Consider the following 7571-nt stretch of genomic DNA (forward strand, 5'->3'; position numbering starts at 1 on the left):
GTGTACACCAGAATATGTTAATAGAATAAAGGACAAAATCACAAACATGGTCAAAAGATGCAGAAAAATCATTTGACTACTCCAAAACATCTTCAAGCTAAAAACATACCAGAAAGTATGCACAGACAGGAAATTTCTTAGCCTAGAAATTTTGGACTATCCTTAATGTTGTATTTTGGTTTTGTTTCCCATTTCATTCACAATATAACTCATATAGATCATATACCATCATAAAAGGCTCAGAACTTCCCCTAAGAATAGGAAAAAAACAAAAATGTCCATGCTTGTCTCTCCTATCTTATATTGTATTGGGTTATACAGTCTTGGCAATTAGGTAATAAAATATTTTTTTGAAATACACATTTAAAAGGGAGAACTGAAACTTTCTCTGCAAATTACTGATCTTTTATATAGATAATGCTAAGGGATATACTATAAATGACTAGAACTAAACACAGTGTAGTAGATTTCACTATATAAGGTCAAAAATACAAATTCCTATATTTCTATACACTATCAACTAGAAAACTTAATAGTGAAGCACATATAATAATTCCATTTAAATAGCATCTAAATAAATAATTTGAGAAAAATTTATGCAAACAAGCATAACATATATACAGTGTAAACTACCAAACATTTTGGAAGAAATCACGGAAGTTCCAAATTAATTTAAGCGCATCCCAAGGTAGTTGATGTAAAATGTAATATTGTTAGTATGATAATAATTTCCAAACAGAGTCCTAGATTTACTGCAATTCATATGGAAATATCAGGTGCCTTTAAAAATATTTGTTGTAATTAACAAGTTGCTTTTAAAATCCATATGGGAATACAAAAGATATAGGACAAAAAAAATCTCAAAAAAAGAATGAAGTTCTTCTAAATAGAGGTGCCTGAAACTGCTTCCCCCACTAAAGGAGAACTAAAACAAACAAACAAAACAACAACATCTGCATTTCTAATACAGTGTATTAAGGAAACTACTGGAGCACAGAATGCCAGGATAGAAGCACAGAAGGGGAGAAAACCTCAATGCCAATGCCATACCATCTCTCCTGCTAGGATCAGCTCCCAGTCATTTGACAGGATTGTCTCGGGAAAAAGATAAGCAGGAATCCCCCAGCAACACTCATTGCAGATACCTCCAGTCCTTGCTACAGGAGAATCAGGCAATCTTCATAAGCTCTAATCCCAGTTTGGGGAGCTGCCTGGGGTTCACATGTTTGTATTGCTGCAGACAAGAAGCCCCCAGTATGTAACTTCCACCCTCTATGACCCAAGCTAATATAGTGGCATCTTGAAATTAGTGTCATTGCTAGAGTGCATCCTGCTCTGGGGGCCAGTAGCCAATGCAGCTTCCATTCCTGAGGCTTCTCCATAAATATAACATGTTCACAAATGTGACTGCAATGTAATAACCCTAGCTACTCACAGATTAGACTCAGCAGAGCAGTGGTGATCCTGATACCTCTATCCATGTGATATTCAGTCCACCAAGGAACAGGTGGTCCTGCACAACGGAAAAGCCAACCAAGCCAGCAGATCTGCTGTATCAGTGTGCCCTTGGCCTAATAAGTATCAGCTTGGCAACTCTGACCCTGGCAAGCCTGCCCCTGAGCCAGCCACCCCACCATTTGCATTCACCTTTGTCTTGAAAACAAGTTCTGCTCTTTGCAAAGGTGTACCACCCTCTACCACAAGCACACTCAGCCTAGGTCACTGATGCACTTGTAGACATTGGTGATGTGAATTACAACTGAATAAATGGCATGGAAACTATACTACTGCATTCACACAGAACTAAAACTATTGAACCCTATCCAATTGTTACCCTAGCCCATCTATAGGAAAAAGTCTTTCCTTGTAAAAAAAATATTCCATAAAACTAGAAGTATTTTGTTGTATTCATACATTGATATCTGTGCATCTGGTGGGTTCATTACCACTAAAAACAAAATAAGGAAACATGACAAGTCAAGACTAACACAATCAATTCTCCATCAATAGATCCCAAAGAAATAGAAATTTATAAAATGTTTGAAAAGGAATTCAAAGTAATGATCTCAAGAAAATTCAGAAGATTAAAGAATACAAACAATTCAATGAAATCAGGAAAAAATGATTGGAATGGGAAACTCAACAAAGAGATATCACAAACAAAGAGCTAAACAGAAATTTTGGAGCTGAAGAATTCAATGAACTAAATTAAAAGCACAATCAAGAGTTTCAGAAAGAGACTAGTGCAAGCAGACACAATAATTTCTGAAATTTAGACAAGTTTTTTGAAATAAAAAAGTCAGAGGAGAAAAGAAAATGTAAAAAAAAGAGAGAATTAAGAAAGCCAATGAGACTACAGGGTATGCCTTTAAGCCAACAAATATTCACATTATGAGTCTTCCACGGGGAAAAGAGATGGAGAAAGGCACAGAAAATACATTTAATGAAATAATAACTGAAAAATTCCCAAGTCTTGGAAAATACAAGGATAGCCAGATTCAGGAATCTCAATGGTTCCTAAAAGAATTCAATCCAAAGTTTCCTCATTGAGACACATTATAATCAAACTATCAAAAGTCAAAGAGGGGCTGGGGTTATAACTCATTGGTACAGAGCTTGCCTAGCACATGTGAGGCACTGGGTTTGATCCTCAGCGCCTCATAAAAATAAATAAACAAATAAAATACAGTTACTGTATCCATCTACAACTAAATAAAAATAAAAATAAAGATAAAAATAAAAATAAAGACAAAAGAAAATTCAATTGGGGGAACTGGGAATTGAACCCAGAGGGGCTTTACTGCTGAGCTATATCCCCAAACCTTTTTTTTTAATGTTTTCTTTTGAGAGCCGGTATCACTAAGTATCTTAGGGCCTAAGTTGCTGAGACTGGTCTCTACCTTGAGGTTGTCCTGCCTCCGCCTCAGGAACCACTAGGATTCAAAGAGAGAATTCTAAACACAGCAAGAAAAAAATATTATGTAGTATGTAAATGAATGCACATTAGACTATTGATAGTTTCTTATCAAAAACCTTTCAGGTGAGGAAAGAATGTGAAGACATACTCAAAGTACTGAAAAAAAATGTCAGCCAAGAAATTCGTACTTGGCAGCTATGTTTTAGAAATGAAGAAGAAATGAAGTCCTTCCCAGACAAAAAAAAAAAAAAAAGTTGAAGAAATTAATTACCACTAGAGTTTACAAGATATGCTAAAGACAATGCTACAAATGGAAGTGAAGGATGGTATTTGATAGGAAAAAATCATGTCAGAGTACAAGACTCATTGGAGAGGTAAATTCATAATCAAACTCATAAAATATCAGTATTTAATTGGTGCTATGTAAATCCTTCAAACTTCTAGTATGAAGGATAAAGTCAAGATGGTCAAAAATAACTACAGTTATAATTAGTCATTAAGGAACACACATTATGCAGAGATGTAAATTAAGAAAAAACATAAATGTTGTGAAGATCATAATCTTAACATGTGAATCAGATTGTCACTATCAGATTAAAACAGTCTATTATAACTATAAAACATTTGTTATCCTATAATAACCACTAAGAAATTACAGCAGATATACAAACAGAAAAGAAAAAGCAATCAAATCTTAGCTTCACAGAAAACTACCAGTCCACAAAGGTAAAACAAACAAACAAAAAACAAAACAAAACAAAAAAACACAAAAGAACAAGAAAAAAAGGGCCTAAAATGAAATAGAAAATAATTAACACAGTGGAAATTACAGTATTAAGTCCTTAGTTACCAATTAAAATCTTCAACTGCTGTATATAGAGTGGCTGAATATATATATATATATATATATATATATATATATATATATATATATATATATATTTTTTTTTTTTTAAGAAGATCCAATTATATGCTTCCTAAAGAGAACCATTTCACTTGTAAAGACACACATAGGTTAAAAGTGAAGGGATAGAAAATGATATTCCGAGCATTTTATAAACCAAAAGACAACAAGAGTAACAATAATTACCAGATAAAGTCGGTTTTAGTCATAAACTGTAAAACAACAAAAAGTAGGTTATTATAATTGTCCCAGGTATGTGTGGGAGAAATAGATCCAAGAACCTCTAGAGACAATAAAATTTATGGATGATCAGGCCACTTATGTACAATACATAGTATTTTTATATAACCTAGGCATCTTCTTCCATAAATTTTATTTTTCCATATTTTTATTGGTGTATAAAACTTTCACATAATGGTAGGATTTGTTGTTACATATTTGCACAAGTGCACAATATAACAATAAAATTTGATCATTATTATTTTCTAGTATTTTCCTGTTCCTTCCCCTCTGCCCACCTTCTGTGTGCTACTGATATCCCTTCAATTTTCATGATATCTCTGCTCACCTTTATTTTCTGTTTTCCTTTCTTGCTGCCACATTTGAGAGAAAAATATATGACCCTTTACTTTCTGAGTTTGGCTTATTTTGCTTAACAATGTTCTTAAGTTCCTTCCATTTTCCTGCAAATTACATAATTTAATTTTTTTATAGCTAAATAAAACTTCATTGTCTATATGTACATCTCTGTGTGTATACACCACATTTTCTTTATCCATTCATCCATCAATAGATACCTAAGCTGGTTCCATAGTTCAGCTACTGTGAATTGTATTGCTATAAACATGGATATGCACATATTGCTGTAATATGATGACTTTAATTATTTAGGATAAATACTGAAGAGTGAGTATAGCTGGGTCATATAGTGGTTCCATGCCTAGTCTTCTGAGAAACATCCATATTTATTTCCCTAGTTATTGGTCTTTCAACTACTTTTAAATAATTTCTATATTACTTATAATACCTAGTAAAACAAATAATATTATGTAAACAGTTTTTACATTAAATTGCTTGTGGAACAATTACCAGAAAAAAATGCATGTGATTAATCTTCAGGACATATAAAGAACTCAAAAAACTTAACAAATAAACCCTACAAGTAACCCAATCAATAAATGGGTAAGAAAATAACAACAACAAAAAACTGAAGATGACAAAGAAATACATATGATCAACAAATATATGAAAAAAATGTTCAATTTCTCTAGCAATTAGAGAAATGATTATTAAAACTACACTGAAATTTCACTTCACTCCAGTCAGAATGGCAATTATCAAGAATACAACAATGATAAATGTTGGCAAGGATATAGGAGAAAAGGCACACTTATACATTGCTGGTGGGACTGCAAATTTGTGCAACCACTATGAAAAGCAGTATGGAGACTCCTCAGAAAATCTGGAATAGAACCACCATCTGGCCTGGTTATCCCACTCCTCAGTTTATAACTAAAGGACTTGAAATCAGCATACTACAGTGATGCAGCCATGTCAATGTTTATACCATCTCAATTCACAATAGCTAAACTATGAACCAACCTAGATACCCTTCAATAGATGAATGGATAAAGAAAATGTGGTACATATACACAATGGAATATTACTTAGCCTTAAAGAAGAATGAAACTATGGCCTTTGCAGATAAATGGCTGGAACTAGAGAATATCAACAAAATGAAATAAACCAATCCCCCAAAACTGAAGGCCAAATGTTTTCTCTGATATGCTGGTACTAACATACAATAAGCGGGTGAATACAGATTCAGTGGATAAGACAGGGGAATTAAGGAAGGAAGCGAGGATGGGAACAGAAAAGACAGTACAATAAGTCAGACATAACTGTTATGGTTTGGATGTGAGGTGTCCCCCAAAAGCTCACATGTGAGACAATGCAAGAAGGGTTAGAGGAGAAATGATTGGGTTGTAAGCATCATAACCCAATCAGAGACTTAATCTCCTGATAGGGATTAACTGAGTGGTAACTGAAGTGGTAAGGTATGGCTAAAGGAGGTGAGAATTGGAACATGGCCATGGGGTATATATTTTGTATCTTGAGAGTGGAGACTCTCTCTACTTTCTGATCACCATGATGTGAGCTGCTTCCCTCTGCCACACTCTTCTTCCATGATGTTTCCCCTCACCTCCACCCCCAAAGAATGGACTCTGTTGTCTATGGATTGAGACCTCTGAAACTGTGAGCCCTTACATAAACTTTTCCTCCTTTAAAATTGTTATGGTCATATCCTATATTCACAGCAATGAAATAGCTGACTAAAACAAGAACTTTCCTATTTCATATATAAATACGTGAACAGTGAAACTCCACATCATGTACAACCACAAGGATGAAATCTTAATTAGAACAAGTATACTCCATGTATGTCTAATACATCAAAATACACTCTAGTGTCATGTGTATCTAAAAAGAACAAATGAAAATGTAAATAAAATTTTAAAAATTTTGCATACTGGAATTTTAAAAAATGCATGTGTATGTTCAGTACACATGCAGTTGTTTCCTAATATTTATAATCCATCACTGGTTAAATCCACAAATATTTAGGCCATCCATATATACTAATAAAGGCATCTATTCATGAAGAGGATGTAAGAATTTTAAATACATATATGTATGTATATATACATATATATGCGTATATAATATTTAGGCGCACCTAACACTGTGGCAAATATTATTAGAACTAGACGGAGAGGTAAATTGCAATACAAGAATACTAGAAGATTTCCATACCCTGCTTTCAGAAATAGATAATTCAGAGAGAAATTTGACAAAGAAATATCAGATTTAAATTATACTCTAGACCAAATGGACATAACAGACATTTATAGAACACTACATCTAACAGCTGCACACATTCCTCTAAACCACATGGAATATTCTCCAAGATAAGTCATATGATGGGACACAAAGAAATTCCTACCAATTTAAGAGAGATATCATTATCAACTATCTTACCTGACTACAATGATATAAAACTAGCTTTCAGTAATGAGGAAAACTGTAAAACTTTATAAACACATGAAAATTAAACAATGTGCACCTGATTAACTGATAGCTAATTGAAGCAGTCAGAAATATTGTGGAGGCTGTACTATTCAGCCTTAAAAAGATGGAAATTTGGGGCTGGGGATGTGGCTCAAGCGGTAGCGCGCTTGCCTGGCATGTATGTGGCCCGGGTTCAATCCTCAGCACCATATACAAACAAAGATGTTGTGTCCGCTGAAAACTAAAAAATAAATATTAAAAAAATTCTCTCTCTCTCTCTCTCTTAAAAAAAAGATGGAAATTCTGCTATTTGTGATGACATATGAAGCTAGAGGACATTATGTTAAATAATCCAGACAAGAAAGACAAAAGTCAGAATCATTCCACTGTTTTTCCCCATCCCATTCCTGCTCTCCTCCAATCATTTCCTTTGTCTACTGATCTTTCTTAAATTCTTTTTTTTAACCCCTCCTCTTACTTTGGATTAACTTCCAACTTCTGCATATCAGGGAAAGCATTAGACCTTTGACTTTTGGGGACTATCTTATTTCAATTAGCATGATAGTTTCCAGTTCTATACATTTACATAATTTTACAATGATGTCAAAATGAATCACATTGTTATGTATAGCTAAAAAGAACCAGTTAAGAAAAGACATGGCTGCCTGATCTCAATAATAA

The sequence above is a fragment of the Marmota flaviventris genome, chromosome 2 (assembly GCF_047511675.1).
Source record: "Marmota flaviventris isolate mMarFla1 chromosome 2, mMarFla1.hap1, whole genome shotgun sequence".
Taxonomy (NCBI): Eukaryota; Metazoa; Chordata; class Mammalia; order Rodentia; family Sciuridae; genus Marmota; species Marmota flaviventris.